We start from the raw sequence: 22,529 nt of genomic DNA on the forward strand, positions 1-22,529 counted from the left end.
TCGATGGTGGTGAACTAGTTGATGGTGCTAGGTTGTGCCCGTGGATTGGAGAACGAGAACGCTCTGGACTTGGGCCGGTGGACGTCTTATCACGATTTCTCCGCTTCTCGATCATCTTCAGAGGTGGTGGAGGAGGTTGTCCAATATCCATGAAGCGATTAAGATAACCGATCTGAAGCAAGACCCATGAGTATAGGATGAAGATAAAAGAAAAAAATGATAATGAGGTTCAAAATATGCACTACTTGTGCACTTCAGCTAGCTTCCACTTGGGAGAATCCCTCAATCTCTTGCAGCCTCTCGCCCGCAACTGTGTTCGGATCACCGTGCGTCCACACGTATGCGATCAACACAGCCTGGACTTGGCAATGCCTCACTACAAGAGCTGTACTACGCCAGCTGGGAAAGTATGTAAAACTGGCCTGAGATATTAACACTTCATACTATTGAAACACATCTAATACTTGCGATAATTGAATATGAAATTTATTTGAAATGATATAACAAGGTTTGATATAAAAATATTTTAAATATTCTTGCAAGCAAAATTTTAGTTAATTTAATTAAATTAAATTTCCTTACATTTGAAACATATTCGTCGTTATTACCAACTGGATAATTTCACCACGTAGTTGTGACATCTAGGGTCAATCAGTTGAATTACGCTTAAACAGGCATACCGCAATCAACATATATAAATCGTGAATTGTAAGAAATTCTTACGTGATATGAAGAAACTAGTCCAGTTTCGGTTTCAGCATGTTCAAATACATATAAAACACCCAAAATTATAAAAACAACAGAACCTATGCGGCCCTGTGTAATTACTTTCTGATAAACCTTATCAAGTTCAATATCTGAACTTTTTCGTTCTTCAAACCTTGTTCTAGCTGTCATTCTAACATTATGAATTTGCGCAAACTTGCAACATTAGTGAATTTTATTCCCCTTTCTCTTGATGAATTGGAACCTCAAACACGGACCTTTGTAGAAACATTCCTAGCGCTCGCTTCGAAGTTTGTACTTGACATTCATTTTACAATTTTTATTATTTCGTTTATATGTCTCAAAAAGTTTTATGTAAGTATATATAATATTTTATAATTTAGTCAGTGTAATCACTCACCTCAGTTTTAATGACCGTCAAGTGCTTAAATTTAAATTATTAAATATGGAAGACTGCTGAATAAAACCAAAAAAGAAATAATCAAAGATAAAAGAAACATTTATTCAAACACAGTTTTATTTAATTTATTATGTATACCTGTTTTCTATATGCGTAATTTTCCTTAAATTGTAATCATTTCCCCACTCTTTTAGTTTACCATAATATAATGAAGTGTTATTTCTAAGTCTTCTGCCATAGGCTCAAATTCTGTTTAAGACATTTTTTCTCAATACACCTACCATCTTCTTTACTTAAAGAACAGAACCGTTGGTAGAAACTATAAATATATACTGTAAATAATAAATAGAAAGGTGGTAATCAATATAAATCTTGAATTGCAAACACAAACTCGTGTAAGTAGTGCTGTAATAATACAATTATAGAATAAGACCAACGTCTAAACAAATGTAAATTATTTTAACACATTCTTGCTTTATTTCTATAATTAAATCCAATTCAATTCGCACAACCAGGAAACCTATCTACGTTGGTCAGAATAGAAATATGTTGAGAGGAGTACAAATTACCTTCCTACGTTGAAAAAAAAGCGCCCTTAGATGACCTAATTCGAAGTTTCGAGTACGTCATGGTACTTTCTGTTATCCATTCAAAAACGTCTTGATCTCTGGTCAAAGAACCCGAAGTAAGTACCTCAAGAAGCACAAGATGCCTTTGTCCTTCAATTCCAGTCTACCACTGTGAATTGCATAATTTGATCAACTTCAAATGCATCACATGAGGAGGTAAACCTAATCAAATGTGATCTGATGGACTCTACAGGAAAACTAGACGGCTGTAGAAATGGCTACATCGAGCGTATAGTCCCGTTTATGAATCTACTAATTGGTCCCTAGAAATGAAAAATACCACAATAGTAGATCTGATTACTTATATTAGCACTTTTATTTAATTAGATCAATACTCAAATACAGTACTGTAAGATCATAGAGTGTAGATAAGTAAGAATTCTACTCAAGAGATTGCGCTTCACTTCATTACCATTTTAGTCTAGAAGAGAGCAGAGTTACTTGGTAGAAATTCAAACTAAACACTTAACATCTCAAAACACGTCATTCTGCGACAGTCAATATTTTGTTGCATCCCTAATAATGATCAAAATTAATTCCTACGTAACCAGGTACGTATAACCTCAACAAAACTGTTAAAACTCTTAAATATATGCATTAGTAAAACTCCGTTGAATTATGAACTAAGTATATGAGATTCCGTTATTCGGTTTACATAATTCTAAAATAAATTTACATCAGAAATATACTTCAAATATAAGAAATATTAAAGAATATAGTCTATACGCCAATACAGTCGAAGTTATTACGTCCTTGAAACAATAAGCATCGTCTTTTCCTTCATTAACTATGGCCTCTTATTTCGTATTATCTTACAACTAAATTCCTTATCACAGTATGTCCTTAACAGAATAAACAGAAATACTTCCAAATAGTTATATTTTCCAGTGATTCCTGCTGCAACCTATGCCCTACAGAGATGGCGGCGAAGGTGATATCCATTATTCAGACAACTTACGGTCCATGATTCAGGATGTCCAGTCAACATAAACTTAAAAATGATTAATGTTCTTTAAGAAGAACAATCAGAGACCTACACGTTCACCTTATATGCTACCTAGTGAACATGTTTTGAGTGTAGTTAGTAGCCCAGTATTCGGCACAGTTCTATAGGAAACAATGTTCGTATCTTTTAAACTCACGTGCAGGCAGAGCGGAAGGCGATTCCTAACAAATCCACCAATCAACTATTTAATTTGATGCGAAAATGTGGTAGATCTCTGAAGCTTAATAACTTCTTTATATATAATGGAGCACTATTCGTGTTTGAGATGACAAGTTTGTGATTCAATTACTGGATATTTTAAGTTAATCTGTAAAAAAATTTGACCTTGGCTCTTCTCTCTAATTTTCATATTCTGTTCCTCAATCTTACTTTACCAGTTATTTCATAATCATTCAATAAAAGCAGTGATTCATCTCGCTTACTTAATCGATATAACGAGTTTAAATTACATAATTTATTGACATGTTTTGCGTTCGCAAAATGCAAAAAATAAATAAACAAATAATAAAATAAAATAAAATAAACATTCCAATTCAGGTTGATAGAACACAAACTTATTGCACTACTTGCAACATTAATTCCGCTATCCGTAAATTATATTTTAAACCACAATTAATAGAAGAATGACAGATATGAAATGCTGAATTGTTTGTACATTTCTATTTCGAACTATTAAAAATATATAAAACTAAAATCAAAATACACACTAATTCACCCTTTCATTTACTTTCTTGTCACTCCTAACAAGGGTAAGCTATCTTAAGCTCCAAAGGTGCACAGCTATTCACTGAGATTTCGTTCATATGCACGAGTTCCAGAATGGTTTTAATCGAATACATAAATTGGTATTCAAGAAATGCTGATAAAGAATTCTCAACAGATGGCAAATAAGTTTATAAGAAGCTTTTGTTCCATTTCGGTACACCTTAAAGTTGAAGAATAACAGCGTCGTAACACGAAATTTAGAACTAATTAATTGTATCCATGCTAGCACCAGACTTTCTCTTTTGTCTAAAAAATTACACTAGCCTGCGAATTTTAACTTTTGGATCATTGCATGAGGTATAGTATGCCACGTTTCAAAATTCGGGTGTACCAAATTCAGAACAAAAATCGGTTTGGTTATTGCACATCAGGTTTTCTTGCAAATTTCATATTGCAATATCAATGTATCTAATGGTTTATTGCTACTCATAACACTGCTACGAATACTGGTACACTTACTAATATAAACAATATTAATATGTTATATTTGTATTTCTAGTGCTGTATGCGACAGTAAGTTAACTCGTAATCACGATATTAGAAACACAACGCAAGAAAACGAGGAAAAAAAGAAGCAATGTTTATGGATAAGCATTCACTATAAAACAGTAAGTTATAGTAACAGACTCAGAAAGCAAGCAAACGTAAACTGCATAGTGTTTTTGAATTTGTGCTCTTATCTGCGCCATTTTAAATGAGGAACTAAAGCACCCATAGGTCATGACATGCAGCACAAATATACACACTAGTGGGTTTTACGCCTCTTCCCTGAGAAACTGAGTCTTGTCGCGGCACGCTTGTGACTAGTGGCAGAGTCTTCTCTCTGCAACAACTATCAGTAGTCTGCAAGCATGTTGCAATTTCACTTTCCTTGATAACGACGTTCGAGTTCCTTGAGGTCCTGATGAAATTTCTCTCCTTGTTCCTCACTCACGACTCCAAGATTGTCTGGAAAATAGTCCAAATGGGAAAACAGTATGTGCACTTTCAAATTCATGTTACAACCCAATTCTTTAAAACACAGTAGCATTCTTTCCACCATGTCTTTAAAGTTTGGATCCTTTCTGTTGCCAAGAAAGTTTTTCGCTACATCTCGGAAGGCTTGCCATGCTGAACGCTCGTGCCAACATTCCACTGCCTATCTGGGCATTCCTTTTGAGTCCAGTGGACTGCCCCTGCCTCACTGTCCCACTCACACAGAAAACATGGGAATTTGGTATAGCCTGACTTTTGACCCAACAGAAGGTCGATGACCTTAAAATCCCCACATATTTGCCATTGATGTTCGTGGTACTTTACCTTGCTCAATATCAAATCAAGGTTGTCGTAGCTTTCCGTCATAACAACAGAATAAGCAACTGGAATGGATTCTGGCTTGTTTCCGTTGGGTGGGAGTACACACTTCAAACTCCGCTTGGAAGCATCGATGAAAAGTCTCCATTGGGATCGATCATAATCAGGTGATCCTAATTCTAGTATTAACTCCGGAATGTTGTTGGAAAATACTATATTATCTTCAGCAGAAACGAAAGCAACAAATTCTTGTTCACGATGCCTGTACCAATAGTACGTCGTCTCAGGCATCAACAGGTTTCTCTCCTTTAGTCGTGATCCCAGTAGTTCGACAGATTCCTTTGTGAGACCAAGGTCACGAATTATATCATTTAAACCACTCTGTTCGAAAAGTATAGGCTCTGTTCATTCTTGTGGGTCAAAGTCCGAATCGTTATTGTTGTCACTAGGAGTTTCGGAAGAGGCTTCGTTTAATTGGTTTGGTGCCTGTGGGACAGGTATGTCAGGACCATGGGATAGTGGTAGACTGACAAATGGAATTGTAGTTGGGTAAGCAATTTTAGCCCTGTTTCTACTGTTGAAACCTTTCACATTCACAGAACAAAAGTAGCAATTAATTGGTGCTGTGGTCAGTAGGCTCACGCCACACAGTGGGGATTCCAAACGGCAATGCTCGTCTCTCACCTTTCATCCATTGCCGCAGTTGTTCTATGCATGTTCGACAAAACTTATGTGGTGCCCAAGACTTGTCCTGATCTCCCAATGCTATACCAAAATACGCAAGATAAGCCTTTCGCACAAAGGAAGTTATATTGCGTCGTTGTTTCATGGGCACAAATGTCCCACATATATAACAGAATATATCTGGATTATTCTTACAATTACGACGCTGCATTTCGAAAAGTCTGCGAACAAGAACTTCACTTTCGTCACTAAATACTAAGCACACACCACGATATTAGGGACTTCAAAGCACTGAGAACAATTAGGTAGTTTACAACGAAACTGTATAGATCATTCGCAGAAAAAGCAATATACTAAACGAAACAATGCCGCTAGGTGTTACTATCGTACCGTACCGCTAGGCGGACACGATAAGCTGTTGTTTAGCTACTGCTACAACATTACAAGCCATGAGAGTAATTAAATTTCAGCCAGTCAGGATGTTTAGTCGTCCTGGCTTAAGACGCATATGAATGAATAGGTAAAATGAATATCTCGATTTTGTCACAAAATGTGATGTGATGAGACAAAACTATCTTCACTTTTAGCCTTAGGTGACAATCACCACATCACAGAAATATATTGCACTTATGCAATAAAATCATCGCAGGCTAGTGTTATGGATAGAGAGAAAAGTCAGTTTCAGTACACGTAAGTCGAATAATCGAAAAACGAGACATATGCACGTAACATATCTAGTTGCAAGAATCCTTGGCCTCTCTATTATTTGTTAAACATATTGTATAAGTAGAGCATTTATTTTCGTCAATTATGAGTTATAAATAAAACTGGATTTCAAGAGATGAGACTTCTAACACATGAGGCCTTTTATACTACACACGTTTTAGTGTGTTTTAGAGCAAAAGTTGACAAAGTTATTTTTTATTCACAAAAATATTTGTATAGTAATATTGTATGAAATATTAGAACTCCTGATAAGTTTGAGTTAATACCAGCATTTTGAGAAAAAAAATCCGTAATTGGTTGCACGCGCGTACGTTACCAACGTTTCGCATAGATTACTGACCTAATTCAAATTATCACTATGCCATCACGTTTTGTTATATAAATAGATGGAAAAATCAATGCATTTATACTTCAAAATGTCGAAAATAATGTGGCAAACATTATGAAAAATTCTGTGGTAAATTAAGCAAAGATTTGTACTAAAATAAACTGCAATTAAGTACAAGTTATTGCAGGTTAGCAAAAATATTCTTCCTCATATGCTGAAATACAAATTTCATGAATTGATACAAGGTATTTCACTTTGAAATACACATCTACAATTAGATTCTCGACAGAAATTAAAATACGTTAAGAACTTTAAACTTTAACACAAGTTTGAAGGTCAATGGTTAGTAGTAATTACATGTTACTACGTGTCGGATTTCAGTTAAAACTTTTTTTTTGTCTGTATATACTTCAGAAACAATAAGGAAGGTCAACATGTAATTAGCAAATGTAGCAACTAATTAAATTTAATAATACCTAATATAGTCTACTTTCCTTGATAGAACCTATTTTTGGTAGAAGCAGTGTTGCCAGACGAGTCAGCTGGAAAAGCAGGAGATTCGAAGATAAAAAACAGGAGAAAGCAGTAGACACATACAGTGGTGGAGTTTGAATGTGAATCCGGGGAGTTATAACATTTGCCATTATTAAGGGGGCAGTAGTCAAAACAAACAGTCCAGAATTCATTTCCGATGAACTACGTTGAGCAAATAAAAGGGAAAAGTCCCGATTTATATTAATATTATTTGACACACACATGTGTGAAGTAAAACGTAGTGAAAGAGCAAAGTGGAGTGGGAAAATGTCTTTTCATGCACGTAGCGATATCGTAGCTACATGGTGCAGTCCAGTGGCGTATTTAGGGGGGCTTCCGGGCTTAAGCCCCCCCCCGAAATCATACTTACTATAGTAAAGTATATAAAATATCTTGCAGAATTTTCACATTTTCAGGAACCTCCCCCCGAAAGTTAGCAAAGCCCCCCGATATAAAATCGTAAATACGCCACTGGTGCAGTCACACGTGACCGTGGCGTAAGACGATTTCTTACTGACGATCGTGGAGAAACGATCTAAGCTACTCTTCCAACCCAAGTCCCAATCTAAACAACACTTATTTGTAAATCTTACAGAAAGTCATAAAAACGGTAACCATAATGCATATAGAAGATAACGTACAGTTGTATTCTTTGGATTCATATTATATACAGTAAAGCTCTATAACTATATGCTCTATAGAGCTTTGTGTATTATAACAGAGAAATTTGTTTTCTTATGTGAGGAAACATTGAAAATTCAATATTATTAATAATATATTTTTTCAACTTCTCGAAGTAAGGAAAAAGCAGGAAATTGTTAACTTTTCATTTTCTTTCGCAGTAGATCAGTAGAACGTAGAAAAAGCAGATCTCCTGCAAAATCAGTAGATCTGGCAACACTGGGTAGAAGCCCTACATCAACCTTTTTTGCATTAGTTTTATGCTTAATCAATTTCATTAATAGTTTTGTTTTGAGTTTTCAAACATGGAGAAAATTACGACGAGATTACGTGTGGTTAATGTGGTAACATCTATAGTATATTAATCCTATGATTTGTTGAGCTCCTTCGTGGCTAAGCGGTTAGCGTACGCGCCTTTGGCGTGGGAGACCCGGGTTCGAATCCCGGCGGGAGCTCATGTGGTTGGGATTCCACGTTAATCAGTAGGTCCACGTCTCATATAGCCTCGCTGCTGAACGGGTCGTAAGACTCAAAGTCAACTCAACTCAACTCCTATGATTTGCTGTTAAGGAAGTTTGTTGACGCAGAGGTATTTGGGAACAAATCATCAACTCTTTTCGAGTTGAAGGCGGAAATCATACGTGTGATTGAAGGCATTGAGACAGATCTGTAAGAGGGTTATCAATAATTTCTTAGAATATTTAAATGCATCAGACTCTACAGTGGTGGACATATTCTTGCAATTATATTTAACATGTAAATGGGCGATTATATATAAGTAAAATATAACAATTTTCACGAAACTCTGCTCTTTGTTAAATTCCAAAATTGTGGGTGTTGTTTGTAACACAATATATATTTAATAATAACATCGTTCTTTAGTCTTCAGCATCGGACTCTGATATTTTCAGATGACATAGACAATCGAGTTCTGTAAACAGATGCAGAAAACAGTATGTTTACATTATATCGCCTTTGTTCCATTCCACCAATTAATGCATACCTTTCTTAGACAAGAAGTTAATTATTTTAGTTAGAAAACAAAGTTATGTCACCGTGTGAAAAAACAAAACTAATAATGCTTCTTGGTGCTCCACACATCCTGACACCCATTTTTTTTAAATTAACATTCTAAAGATTTTAAATAAACCACGTCCTGTATTCAAAAAAAAAATAACATTACTCCCTGGTTGCTTCCTCTCTACAGATTGTACTCAATTTTGTTTGGTAATACTGTAATAAGTCTTAATTCAAAAACAAAGGTGTACTATCACTCCACATTCCTCTCCAAATAAATTAGGAGCCAATCTGGCTCAATTGTAGAGGGACACGATGCTTACCTCTGGAGCGTGAGGTTGCTGGTTCGATCTCTGGAAAAGTAAGTTTGTGGTGGACATCATCATGTCTGTGGGTTTTCTCGGAGTACTCCCGTCTTCCCCACATTTTCAATTTACCAATTATTCCATCATTATTTGCTTGCCTGAATCATCCGTCTCCCTTAGCCTTACAGGCATACTCTTTGAAACCTCAACTTTATCCCTTGGCGAAAGAACCATACACATATCCGTGACGTAAAAGATAAGTTACAATGTACAGTAAAATATAACACATTTCTTAATATGTAACAAGGTGATCCACTGTAACCATGTGCCAACGACGTCTCTTAATATTATGAAGAGGGTAAAGGGCATATGCTGTTCCCTAATTTAAAGAGTGTCGTGGTAAGTTTTCAGATATGTACCCCTGTGTTAATGTATATCCTTTCCGTAAGATGGATCATGATGCTGATGTTTGAAAATTAAAGAAATTTTTAATCACATGCTATGTAGAGGTAATACCCTCCAAACATTGACCTATATACCAGGGGCGGATCCAGGGCGGACTGCTGGGGGGCGGTGGGTTGTAATACTGCTACTTTTAAAGAACTTCCGACTCTGGGATGGGCTTTATTTATATATAAAATAAAAAAAACTTTACTCATCTGGGTGGGATGCCCCGATTACATTAAAATTAAAATTATTGTCTAAACTATTTCTAAATTCTTTTACATAATAAGGGACAGATAAAAATGAGATATTTATCATCTATTATGCCTCAATATCATACAATTGCTTAAAACTGCAAATATAGCAAAAAATAAGGGACAATTGAGAACAAGGTATCTTACCACTGAAATAAATTTTTGTAGTGGTTACCATTAGACATGGAATGAAAAATATCGGGATTAGTATTTATGTTGTTTTCATCTGTTTGAATCTATGTAGCCTAAATTGTATAGATAAAAAATCTGTAACTTTACACCAATATACAGTAATAAATTATATAGCGTAAAGAATAGGATACTAACAACCAATGCAAGAAAGATTTCCTTTTCGATGAAAATTTGCACACATTTACACTTGATTGAGTTCAAATACACAATTAAGAATAAACCTTCAATTTCAGGCAAATCGTCTCTGCGCCTGGAAGAACTGCTATGTGACATTTTTATCGAAAATGAGTTATGCCGTGCAAATAAACCTGAAAGCTGTCAGTCAGCGTCCCTTACAATGTGGTAAGTGAATATTCAATTGTTTCGCCACAACATTGAAAAAAATAATAGATTGAAATAAAAGGCTTCAGTTTCTCATCATGTACGTATTGATTAACGTATAGAAATCCTCCATGTGCTTATAAAAGCGCAAAAGGTAAACCGACATATGCTACGTAAACATAACAAGAGTAATATAATACTGTTGAAGCAGGATACAACAATTTCCAGTACATTATACACGCAGAAACAATTTTACTATATTTTTCAAGTGTTTCCGTGTATATTTGGCAAATGTTTAAGTTTGGAATGTGTTTTGCTTGACCTGAAAAGTTGTGGTTTTAACACATAGCGGTTCTTCGAGGCGCAGCAATGAAATATTATTTTTCGAAAAATAACATTTACTCTTTCGTCTAATGTTGCTAGAAAACCATGTCCTTCAAGTCAGTTTTCTTCCAGAAATGTTTTGATGGGGCAGTGTCTCCCGGAGCTCTTAGAGTGCTCTCCCGGAAAGAACAGACTGATACGTCTGTAATATAATAATAAATAGAATGGAACCAGAGATACCCCTTGGACCACTCAGTGCGTCCCACTGAACATTTTTCTGAAAGAAACACTGCTTCAAGATAGACTTTAATTAAATCTTAGTCCACGATTAACGTCTATTGTGAGTATGCAATAATAGGCCTCAAGTAAAGCAATGTAAAACTTGACAAAAATATTAAAAATTAGACCGATAAAAATGAAATGAAATTAAATATTTCAGTTTAACGTATCACGATTTTGACGTTTACTCAAAAGGAGAAGTGAATGACGATGGAATAATTGGTAGAATAAGTTCGTAGGAGAAAATGGGAGTATCCTGAGAAAACCCGCCACACACACACACACACACACACACATACGATGTTGACCACCACAAACTTACTTGGCCAGGGCCTCAATCAGGGGCCGCACACACCAGAGGTAAGCGCTCTACTATTGAGCCACAATGCCCTTCTTATAAATTCTAAGATGTGAACACTTTGGCATGTGCTGTTTTTAAAGGATAAATACACTCCGTACCTCTTAGTAATTATATTTATTGATCAAATATAAAGCAGATTAAATTAAATATAAATCGGAAAACTCTTCAACGTTAATTGCAAAAAATGTTAGAGGTATATGCGTTCTCTTTCTTGAGCTCCCTCGTGGCTAAGCGGTTAGCGTACGCGCCTTTGGCGTGGGAGACCAGGTTCGATTCCCGGCGGGAGGTCATGTGGCTCGGAATCCACGTTAATCAGAAGGTTCATGTTCCATTAAGCCTTGCTGCTGAACGGGACGTTAAACCCAAAATCAACTGTACTCGTTCCCTTCCTCTTTGATGGGCTTTCAACACATGCTACAGGATAGATACTAAAGTACCCAAGAAAACTATGTAAGTGTATGGGACGATTAGTTTTAATGTTGTCTGAAATTTTTACAGAATAATGGAAGCGTAGCTAAAGGTCTTTGGAGATCTTAAAGATGAGGGTGTAAGATGTTATTTTGATGATCTCCTTATAGCTAGTAGAAATGTGGAAGAACATAAAAGAATTTTGCGTTTGGTATTGGAAGGAATGAGGGAAAATGGAATTACCATTTCGCCGGATAAAAGTTTATTTTTTTATAAGAAAATTAAGTATTTAGGTTTTGTGGCGGATGGTGAATCCATTGAAATAGATCTATCAAGAATAGCTGCCATTAAAAACATACCACCTCCTAGAAATAGGAGAGGTGTTATGAAAATTTGTGGGCTATTCAATTATTATTCCAAGTTCGTAAGTGGGATGCAGGAAATCATGGCTCCCATAAGTGAATTACGTTCGGAGCGTAAAAGATTTGTATGGTCAAGAGAACATCAGAAAACATTAGATAAATTAAAAGAAATTTTAATAAATAATGTAATATTAAGAACTCCGGATTTGAATAAAACCTTTTATTTGCATTGTGACGGAAGTGGGAAAGCGATTGGAGCTTGCCTGTCACAATTAGATAGTGAGAATCGACTCGTTCCCGTGTCGTTTTATTCTAAAAAACTAACGGAAGCCGATAAACACCGGAGTATATACGAAATAGAATTTCTTAGCTTGGTTAAGTCAATAAACAGGTTTAGACATTATCTCAGTAGGGAGTTTGTAGTCTTCACGGACAATAAAGCTTTGTCTTGGATATTGGGAAACTCTAAAAGATTGCTTAAATATGGACCATTGGTAGAGACACTCTGTCAATTTTCTTTTACAGTTCAACATGTTAGGTCGCAAAATAACATTGTTGCGGATTTTTTAACAAGAGTATATGACCCATTTGAATTTGTTCAGGTTGATGGGCCAGTAGGAATGGCTATAATTAAAAGAAATATGAAGATCGCAAATACTTGGAATTTACCTTTAGTAAAAGAACCTATCGATGTTCTACAGAGAAATGATCCGGAATTATTGAACATTATAGAGAGGATAAATTATGGAGAAAATGTGCGAAATTTCATCCTGAACAAAGGTATATTAATGAAGAAGAGTAGAGCATTTAACTGTCCATATAAAATATATATTCCGAAAGACTTACAACGGTTAGTAATAGAATATTTTAATGATCAAGTTCTGTCAGGCGGACATTCTGGTACATATCGTACTCTTAAGAAAATCATGAAAAAATACACGTGGGATACTATTGTGGAAGATGCAAAGGAATATCTAAAATCTTGTATTCAGTGTCAGAAAATTAAAGATCATAATAAAAGAAAAATGGGTCCTTTGATATCAAATTTTTCTGAAAGAGTTTGTGAGAACTACATGATCGATATTATTGGACCAATGCCTGTCTCTAATGGCTATAAGTTTGTACTTATAGGAGTCGATAAAGCGTCTCGATTTGTTTTTCTAGAAAAATTGAGAGTATTGAATTCGCAAATTATTTGTAATAAGCTACTAGAAGTGTTTAGCAGACTAGGTTTTCCGGAGACCTTGTCCACAGACAATGCTTCTGTTTTCGTATTGGAGAATTTCAAATTATTTTTGTTTAGTCTAGGTATTAAACATATTAGAATAAGTCCTTACCATGCTGAAGCTAATATGGCGGAGAGACTTATCAAGACTCTAAAATATTCTTTGAGAGCATATTGTTCTAATAACCAAAACATCTGGTCGAAATATATTCCGGAGATACAGTTTTCTCTGAATCTCTGAGCATTCTGGTCTAAAAGCCGTACCGGCGGAACTTTTTTTAGGACGTCCGATTAACACCCCTTTAGAAAATCGCTGGCAGCTTAATAGTACAGAATTGTTTAAATTTAATAAATCAAAAACTTGGGAAAATGCTCTCAAAAATATGGAAACGGCATGGATTAAAAGAAGGAATGTACTATCTAAATTGAGGCCCAGTGGTGGTTCAAGTTGGTGATGAAGTTCTCAAAAGATCACATGGTAAGTCATCGTTGACAGAGAAGATTACAAAGTCTTTGAGTGATAAATGGAATGGACCATTTATTATTCGAAGTTTTTAACTCCAAATACTGTTTTAGTGTCGAATCTGAATAATGATCAGAATTCTTTTAAAAGAGTTCATGTGACCGATCTAAAGAAATTCTTTCTGAGGCGTCAGAATAATTGAATCTCAGTTCGATCTAAGTTTGAATCCATTCATAAAGAAATATTTGAATATGTAAGGTTGTTAATTGAGAAATTGAGTTGTGATTGATCTGTTATTATTAGTGAATTGAAAAACAAATTTTTTATATTTTTACAGATTGTAATTTGTAAGTTTCTTTTAGAAATTGATTATTGTAAAAAATAATTTGATGGAATTTTAGACCATGGTCTTATGTATTCAAAGAATGTATGAAAGGTAATGGATGAAACAAATTTTTAATGAAAGTTTTTAGGCTAGCCTATAATAGAACTAAGTGATTGCAATGTTATGAATGTATTGTAATGTTATGAAAATTTCAACAAATTTTAATGTGTTTTCCTTTTTATTATTTTTTGTGAGTTTTACAGTATGGAGGATTGTTATTTGCCCGAAAAATTCCAAAGAATTTTTCTCCCTCGGCCAGGGAGGTTTGTGGCGTGTCTTGGTAGCCACAAGAGGTGAAATTAATTGTGGACGAAGTTTGGAGATGAAATGTTTGTATCCATGCAGATTTCCTGGAAACTCTGCCGACGCCCATGAACGGAGGTGAAATGTAAAAACAAAAAGGTGAAGAAATAGTTCTTTGTTTGTTGAGAGAGACTTTAAATAATGATGTTAATTTTCTTCTTCTAAGTCATTGTGTAATTTTTTTCTTTTTTTAAAAAAAAAGAAAATAGGAGAATTGAAATAATGAATATTTAAATGTTTAAAAAGAATAAAATTGAATGCTATTTGTAATTTGTTAAGAGCATAAGGCAAAGAGAAAGAAAGAACGATTGTATGTATGACGTCAGCACTCAATGGAGTATCCGTGCGCTTCTGTCTTGTGACTGGAGGTCTTTTCGTGTAGCTTCAGTTGCAAGCCAGAATGGGAAAGAGATAGTTGGTGTGTCAAACGGAACCTGTGATTGATTCAACCGTGAACATTCGTTGTCACTGTCTGGACTTAGGTTGCTGCCGAGTCGAGCTGAGAAGCGTTGATTTGATAGAGGAGGAATTCAAGGGCGATATCGGAGTTGTTATTATCGTAATCTGTGTGAGCTGTATAAAAGGACGAAACTTTCTTTGCTGCTGAGTTGTTGTTAGTCTTCGTTCATGGAAGATTGTCTTTTCGAAGTACCCTTTAGTTGAATGTTACTTTTGAAGCCAGAGAAAGGGAAACCATTGGGAGCTGATTACGGTAAGTGTAAAGTAGTAAAACCCGTAGAATATCCCTTTGTCCTTGTCCAATTCATGTTTCGTGTGGTCGTCTGATTGAATTCTCAGTTTGACATAATTTGCAGTCCGATTTGTTCAGCAGTTTTCTCCTTTGCATTGATATTGAATGGCTATTTAACGTCCCTATTTTGTGCATCGAAATTGAATTACTATTTAACGTCCCAATTTTGTGCATTGATATTGAATGGCTATTTAACGTCCCTATTTTGTGCATCGAAATTGAATTACTATTTAACGTCACAATTTTGTGTATTGATATTGATTGGCTATTTAACGTCCCAATTTTGTGCATTGATATTGAATGGTTAGGATTTTGATCTCGTTATTCGTTGAATTGAATAATTTACTTAAAACTAGTATTTTTATCATAATAGTTAAAGATTAAAGAATCAATTTTGATATTTTTGAAGCTTCGCTGACGTTGAATTTACTAAACGTGATTAAAATAAAAAATTACTTCTTACCTAATTTACTGAGTAATTTTGCATAGAATCTTGATTCTAAACTCAACTTGGGTAACCATTGATTGCCGACTTTTGGTTGCTTTTGGTTAAATAGGTTGATAAATTAAAATAAAATTGTGAAAGGGTAATTTGCAATTACTTGATTATTGTGTTTAGAGTTGTTGAACTTAATTAATCAGAAGTGTTGGAATGAGAAAATATTTAACTTATTGTTTTTTTTAAGAAATTTCAAGTTGTTTGTTGAATCTAGGATTTATATTCGTTAATTGAACTTAAAATTATTATTGTTGGATTTCCATTTAAAGTTAATGAAAATAAATTTACACAATTGTTTATGCGAGTTTACATTTCTATTTTTCAACTATAAAGACTGTTTTATGCTTGAATTGTTAAGTATTACTGCAATAGTTCTGTTACGTTATCAGTTGAATTGATATCAATTGAGATAAAGGTAAGAAGTATAATTGCTATTTCTTTGGTACGTTTGACCTCTCAGAAAGCCGCCCGCTGTGTTGGATCTGAAATACTTCAGTTTAAATTGTCCCATTATAGATTGGTAAACAGTCGTAATATTGCGGATTCCAAATAGGTGTGGTAGCGTTGCTACACGCCATATGAGATTGCCAACTTAACATGCCACTCATGTGACACTGGTTTTCCTGTTCAGTTGTTTCGTTTTTGCAAATATAAATGAAACAGAATTTCTTTTTTCTAAAAGTAAGATGTTTTACTGAGCGCAGAATAAAGACAGGGCCTATATGCATTATCCAACGCACCCCCCGATATATATATATATATATATATATATATATATATATATATATATATATATATATATATATATATATATATATAGTACCGCTAAACGTTTTCAGACACCCTCATATTTTTAAAGGATCAACTGTGATTCAATTATTTTGGCACAAGAACTTTACCGAACTGCATGAGAGATACTTCTCTCTATAGCATAAAGTTTGGCAACAGTTGAATCGAGGCCTGAGATATACTGTAGTTATGTCAAATCACAATTCTTAAATTGAAGCCAAAGAAGACAATTCGATATAGATATTACATAGTATAGAGAAATGTGTGGAAGGTGAGGCAAGATTATTAATTTTGTTTGCGAAATGACCACACAGAGGGTCAATGTAGAACAAAAATTTAAATAGAACATAGCTTTCGAAATTTTACAGCTGTTTATACTTTGTTGACAAGTTAACATCGAAACATTAAAAATGCCATACTTTGAAAGATACTTAGGACCGTTTCATATACTCTATTATTGCTCGTTAGAATCGTAAATACGAGTATTACATACACGCTCCCACTGAGAGACAATTCAGCAAGAAATTATGTATGACTGCTGCAAAAATATTTCAAAAAAGAGCGTTCTTAGCTTTCATCAAATAAGCATTTCTGTAATGTAAAGATACCTACAAATTACGAAAAACTATTTTCTCTTTCAAGCTTTTGTCACAGCATATACCTCACCCCCCATGTCTACACTTTTCAAACAAAACAAATATCGTGCCTCACAATACACACTTTTGTTTATACTGTGCAATATACATACATCAAATTGTCTTTTTTGGTTTCAATTTTAAGAATTATAAATTGACATGCCATGTACACGTACCTCTCAGACCTCAATTCAACTGTCGTCAAATTCTTTTCTTTAGGCAAGAGTACATCTGATATAAGGCGGTAAAGTTGTCGTGCCAAATTAATAGGCTCACAATAAACTCTTTAAAAAACCGGAGGATTTCTAGAACTTTTCAGCGGTAATATATATGTAATCAGGTTTTGAAAAATAAGTCTTACAACTCCTCTGAGATGACTCCTGCCACTGAGACAAGAAAAAGGTTCTTTTGAACTTTCGGCTATCGGACAGTTTCGGATCTACAAGGTGCCGAAAGCGTGGGAAAAATACTGTCGGACGCCAATAGTTCGGAAACTATCTAACGTAAAGTGGGCGGGTAAAAAAATCACTAAAGAAGTGATACCTGCTGTATTGAATTTTGGATGTTTCACAATTCTACCATGCACGCGCAAGGGGTTCCCCAAAGGAACGTAGGGAGTCCCGGATAAACTGCCAAAGGAAAATAGGTCTAAATGGATATGAATTGATACTGTTTCTACCAGGTAACAATAATTAGTTTGTATTAAGTCGATATCTGGAACAAATACAAAATGGCAGACACCTTCATGCCCGTTGTGTGTGGTTGCATAATCGCCAGGTACGGATGCTGGCCAACAGTGATGTTCTCAATATTAAGTGTAGCGAATTTATTCTCAAATGCTCCAGAAAGACTTCTGGAGTGTCCGTAGAGCACAATAGATGAAGCAGGGTGATTCACATGTGTGAAAACACGTAACGTAAAATGCCCAGAAGTGCACTTATATTCAGTAAACGTGAGTTCAAAGCGTCGCAAATATAAGGATTACCACCAAGAACATGAAAGTCATTGCCAATTCATCAATAATATTTCAGCAATCCGATGCAATATGATCTGCACGGTTGCATGCCACTGAAGATGACACAACTGAGACCAAGTTGAAATTGTGCAAGAAGACTCACTAGGAAACTGGGTAAACTCAAGGAATGTCAGTAGTAGGATCGCATGATCGATATTGAAATGTGGCCAATGTGTGTGTTGATATCATGTAGGTAATGGACAAATGTCAACATGTCCCACCATTGCTGGGACACCGTCCCGCATGCGAAAACTAGGAAAATAACGCTGTATATTCTGTTATTACATCTAGTGCACTTTTTGCTAGAACGAAACTAGAACACGACTATATCAATGTCTCTCTTTGTTTGGGACATTGTCCCACAGTGGACACATATGACAAGAAATCTCTTAATCCATGGTTTAAATTCTGACAGAGCGTGAAAATAACAAACTTCCATCATGTGCCACGTCTTCTGGGACATATGACGCGCTCGAAATATACGAAAGTACCTCCAGAAATTCGTATCTTACACACAGTGCATATGCCAAGACAAAGACGAAAATGAACCAATTTGGCACATGTAACCCTACTGCTGGAACTCATACATATGGAAAATAAAAAGACACGAAAAATATGAAAAAACGTCTTGAAGCTCTGATTGTTTACAACTGTGCAGTAGGAGTAACAAAATGAAGCTCACAAACATGTCGCGAAGCTGTACTAGAGCGCTTCCCAAACAAAGTGGGTAATCCTCAAATAAATGAATACAGAAAAAGTTAGGCTCCCTCGAAGCCTCAAAGCTAGAGCGCTGGCTTTCGCTCGCGTGGTCGCAGTTTCCAATCCTACTGGGAGCTCATGGCCTCCGATTCAAGACCCGAGTACTTATTTTCCTATTTTTCGCACCTGGGACAGTGTACCAGCAGTAGTGGGACATGTTGACCTTTGTCCATTAGCTACATATCGATATCAACACACACATGGGCCACATTTCAATATCGATCATGCGATCCCACTACTAACATTCATTTAGTTTACCCAGTTTCTTAGTGAGTCCCCTTGCACAATTTCAAATTGGCCTCAGTTATTGCGTCCTTATTGGTATGCAACCGTGCAGATCATACTCCATCGGTTTGAGGGAACATTACTGGTGAATTAGCAATGGCTGTCCTTGACGCTAAACCTTATATTTCTGACGCTTAGTACTCACGATTACTGAGTATGAGTGCATTTCTGGACATTTTTCGTTAAGTGTTTCCACACAAGTGAATCACCCTGCTTCATCTGTTGTCCTCTACCGACACTCCAGAAGTCATTCTAGAGCATTTCAGTACAAATTCGCTACACTTAATACTCAGAACGTCACTGTTGGTCAGCATCCGTACCTGGCGATTATGCAACCACACACAACGGGCATGAAGGTTTCCGCCATTTTGTATTTTTTCCAGATATCGACTTAATACAAACTAATTATTGTTACCTCGTAGAAACAGTATCAATTCATATCCATTTAGACCAATTTTCATTTGGAAGATTATCCAGACTCCCTACATTCCTTTCGGGAATCCCTTACGCGTGCATGATAGGATTGTGAAACATCCAAAAATCTATACAGCAGGTATCACTTTCTTAGTGAATTTTTTACCCGCCCTCTTTGCGTTCGATAGTTTCCGAACTATTAGGGTCCGAAAGTCATTTTCCCACGCTTTCGGCACCCCTGTAGATCCGGAACTGTCCGATAGGCGAAAATTCAAGACAACTTTCTTTCTTGTCTCAGTGGCATGAGTCACCTTCCAAGAGTTGTAACACTTGTTTTGAAACGCCCGATATATATATATATATATATATATATATATATATATATATATATATATATATATATATATATATATATATATATATATATATTACCATAGTAACAATGTTATACGTTGAAACACGTTGTTTCTCCCGTTACATAAAACACAAACACAACCTATAAAACTTACTATAACCTTGTTCAAAAAATCAAGGTTTTTCTTTTATTTTGAGGAGAGGGGTTAACCCTTAACAGTTCACAACTTTTAAAAATTATCAAAAAATTATGATATTTGCAGTATGTCGTCTATTTGGTTTGTATATCATTTGAAAGTAGTTTTCTAAATTTTCCCGCCAATAGTTTTCGAGAACTGAGTTGTGTCCAAATGGTTACATTGCACAGTTTTCCGTAAAGTGTTTTTTGAGTACTTGTAGCCATATAGTAATAAAGAAAAGTAGTCTCATAAGAAAGGAGAAATAAATGAAACATGGTAAGAGTTGTTTACTTTATAGGATTTAATATCTAAATCTGGAATATTAATTTATAAGAAAATGTAAGGTAATATCTATGGGTCCACATAGAAAAAATAATAATATTTACATTTCACAGAAAATACAGATTGAATAAATATGATATTCAAATATATGCGTAGTTTTATAGAATATTCTTCTTTTTATTTCATTTTTTATATTTTTAAATTTGAATATATCAACGTAGTGTAACAGTGACTTAGGGGTCTAGAAAAGATATCAATTGCCAAGTAACAAAATCATTTCTTATCGTGATACATATACTTGCAGATGGAACTGCATAAAGGAGTTCTTTAGTGAGCTTGTTACTCCCGACTTACAAAAACGACATCTTCCCTTAGATGTGTGGGCTGGCCAGTGAGCAATAAACTCTTTCCTTGTATTATCACATGGTCACATAGCATGGTCACGTATCGACATATTTTCACTTGAGGTTCTCCCAAGCTTTCTAAAGATGGTCTCTCTTGTTTAGGCTTTCTGCATGATACTAGTGCAGATGCAGTATCAGCCCGAAACACTTTAAGATGTCCCAAGTACGTTACACTCTCTTTTGTAAGGTAACCAGCTGTTTACAACAACTAAATCTAGCATGTACCCAAAAATTCTAAAACACCATCGTTTTGATTTCATTGGTGTACGACAGAGTTCTATGAACATGTTTGACTTGTCTACACTTCTCATGTGTTTGCCTCAGAAGATAAGAAAAAATCTTATCTTCTGCCTCCTAAACGATTTTGTCTCATTGTTGGAAGAGTTGAGATTTTCATTACATCCTTCAAATATTGCATTAATTTCAAACTTGCAAAAAGTTATCAATGTACACGACTAAAAACTCAGACTCCTCTATCTTGAATGAGGACGGTGATTTCCCATAATTTTTCAGCAAGACGGAGCTCCACCTCACTATGCCTTATGTTCACGCAAATGGCTCGATAGACCATTTCCGGGATATTGGAATGGGCGACGGAGACGGACAGAGTGGACCAGATTTTACGCCACTAGAGCTCTTCCTCTGCTATCATCTGAGGAACCTTTCTTATCAAGAACCCATCCATGATATCCACCATCTGACGCAGCGAATTTTGCTATGTTGTGAAACCTTGACATGCTGTTGCGGATTGGCAGAGGCGCTTTGCAGTTTGTCTTGCTCAAGAAGGATAGCACATAGAGCAAATAATGTTGTAATGCCAAATTTTCACACTTTGTGACAAAATAACTTCTGAACCAATAACGGTAGGTGAAGTAGTCTGTATCACTGTTTCCCTGAAATTGAGGTCGTATCAAATGATACTCCACATATCCCCTTCCATTTTAAAAATCCAAAGTTGGATCGAAGATTACGGCTTCCAAGATGGCTCCCAGGGCAATCATGTCAAACAATATGGTCCATTACCCACCCGAAAAACGTATACCATGAACCAAATGTGAATGCCAAGATCTTCCTGTGCTACAGGAGTCTTAACTGACTGATGCCTCACTCTGTACTATATCTCAGATATATAATCTGGATCTGAATCACTGAAAGTAAGATCAGGTTCTGAATCCGAGGTTCTGAAATCCGATAGATTAGAAGGGAAAGAGATCACTACTGTTGACCTTATGTTTAGGACATATCAACGGAGGTAAGTTCTTCATCCATTTTTGACGAAACACAGTCACCTGCAAAAATGTAAATAGCTTATCACAATACATGTATTTCTCCTTTGCATCTGACATGAGATTTCACAGTAAAACTTATTTATACACACATATAGATTTACATATATTTATATTCCATACTGAGCCTCTGTATGAAATTTAAAATTTGACTAATAAATAGAGTTCCATATTTCTTTTTTACGTTAGATTTTCTATAAAAATATCAAATGATACATCAATATAAGCTAGTCCAATATATTGTATTTTTTCCTGTACAAAGTATACGTTTGGTCCGTTACCGGACAATGTAACCAAATGGTTACGTAGTATATTTTTATCGTAAATAGTAATCAATTTTTGACACTATGCCGTTTTCATACTTGCACATTGTTGGGCAATGACTTACAAACAAGAACATATAGAGAAAAATAAAAACATAAACTGCTTACTTCAGTATTTAATATTTTCTGTCTGCTTCCA

At 35.3% G+C, this 22,529-nt stretch overlaps 1 protein-coding gene across 5 annotated transcripts in view; it reads right to left on the reverse strand.

Moving 5' to 3' along the window:
- Positions 1 to 424: 424 nt before the first annotated feature.
- LOC145666371 (uncharacterized) overlaps positions 425 to 22,529 on the reverse strand; it is a 46,294-nt gene continuing 24,189 nt past the window's right edge. For 4 of the 5 annotated variants that reach the window (XR_014127732.1, XR_014127735.1, XR_014127730.1 and 1 more), the window contains exon 3: positions 425 to 2,018. The gene's annotated coding sequence lies outside the window, so the exon portion shown is untranslated. The remainder of the gene's footprint in view (positions 2,019 to 22,529) is intronic. The other variant, XR_014127733.1, reaches the window with a different exon arrangement.

This window comes from Thermobia domestica, chromosome 12 (genome assembly GCF_964235325.1).
Source record: "Thermobia domestica chromosome 12, izTheDome1.hap1.1, whole genome shotgun sequence".
Lineage (NCBI taxonomy): Eukaryota > Metazoa > Arthropoda > Insecta > Zygentoma > Lepismatidae > Thermobia > Thermobia domestica.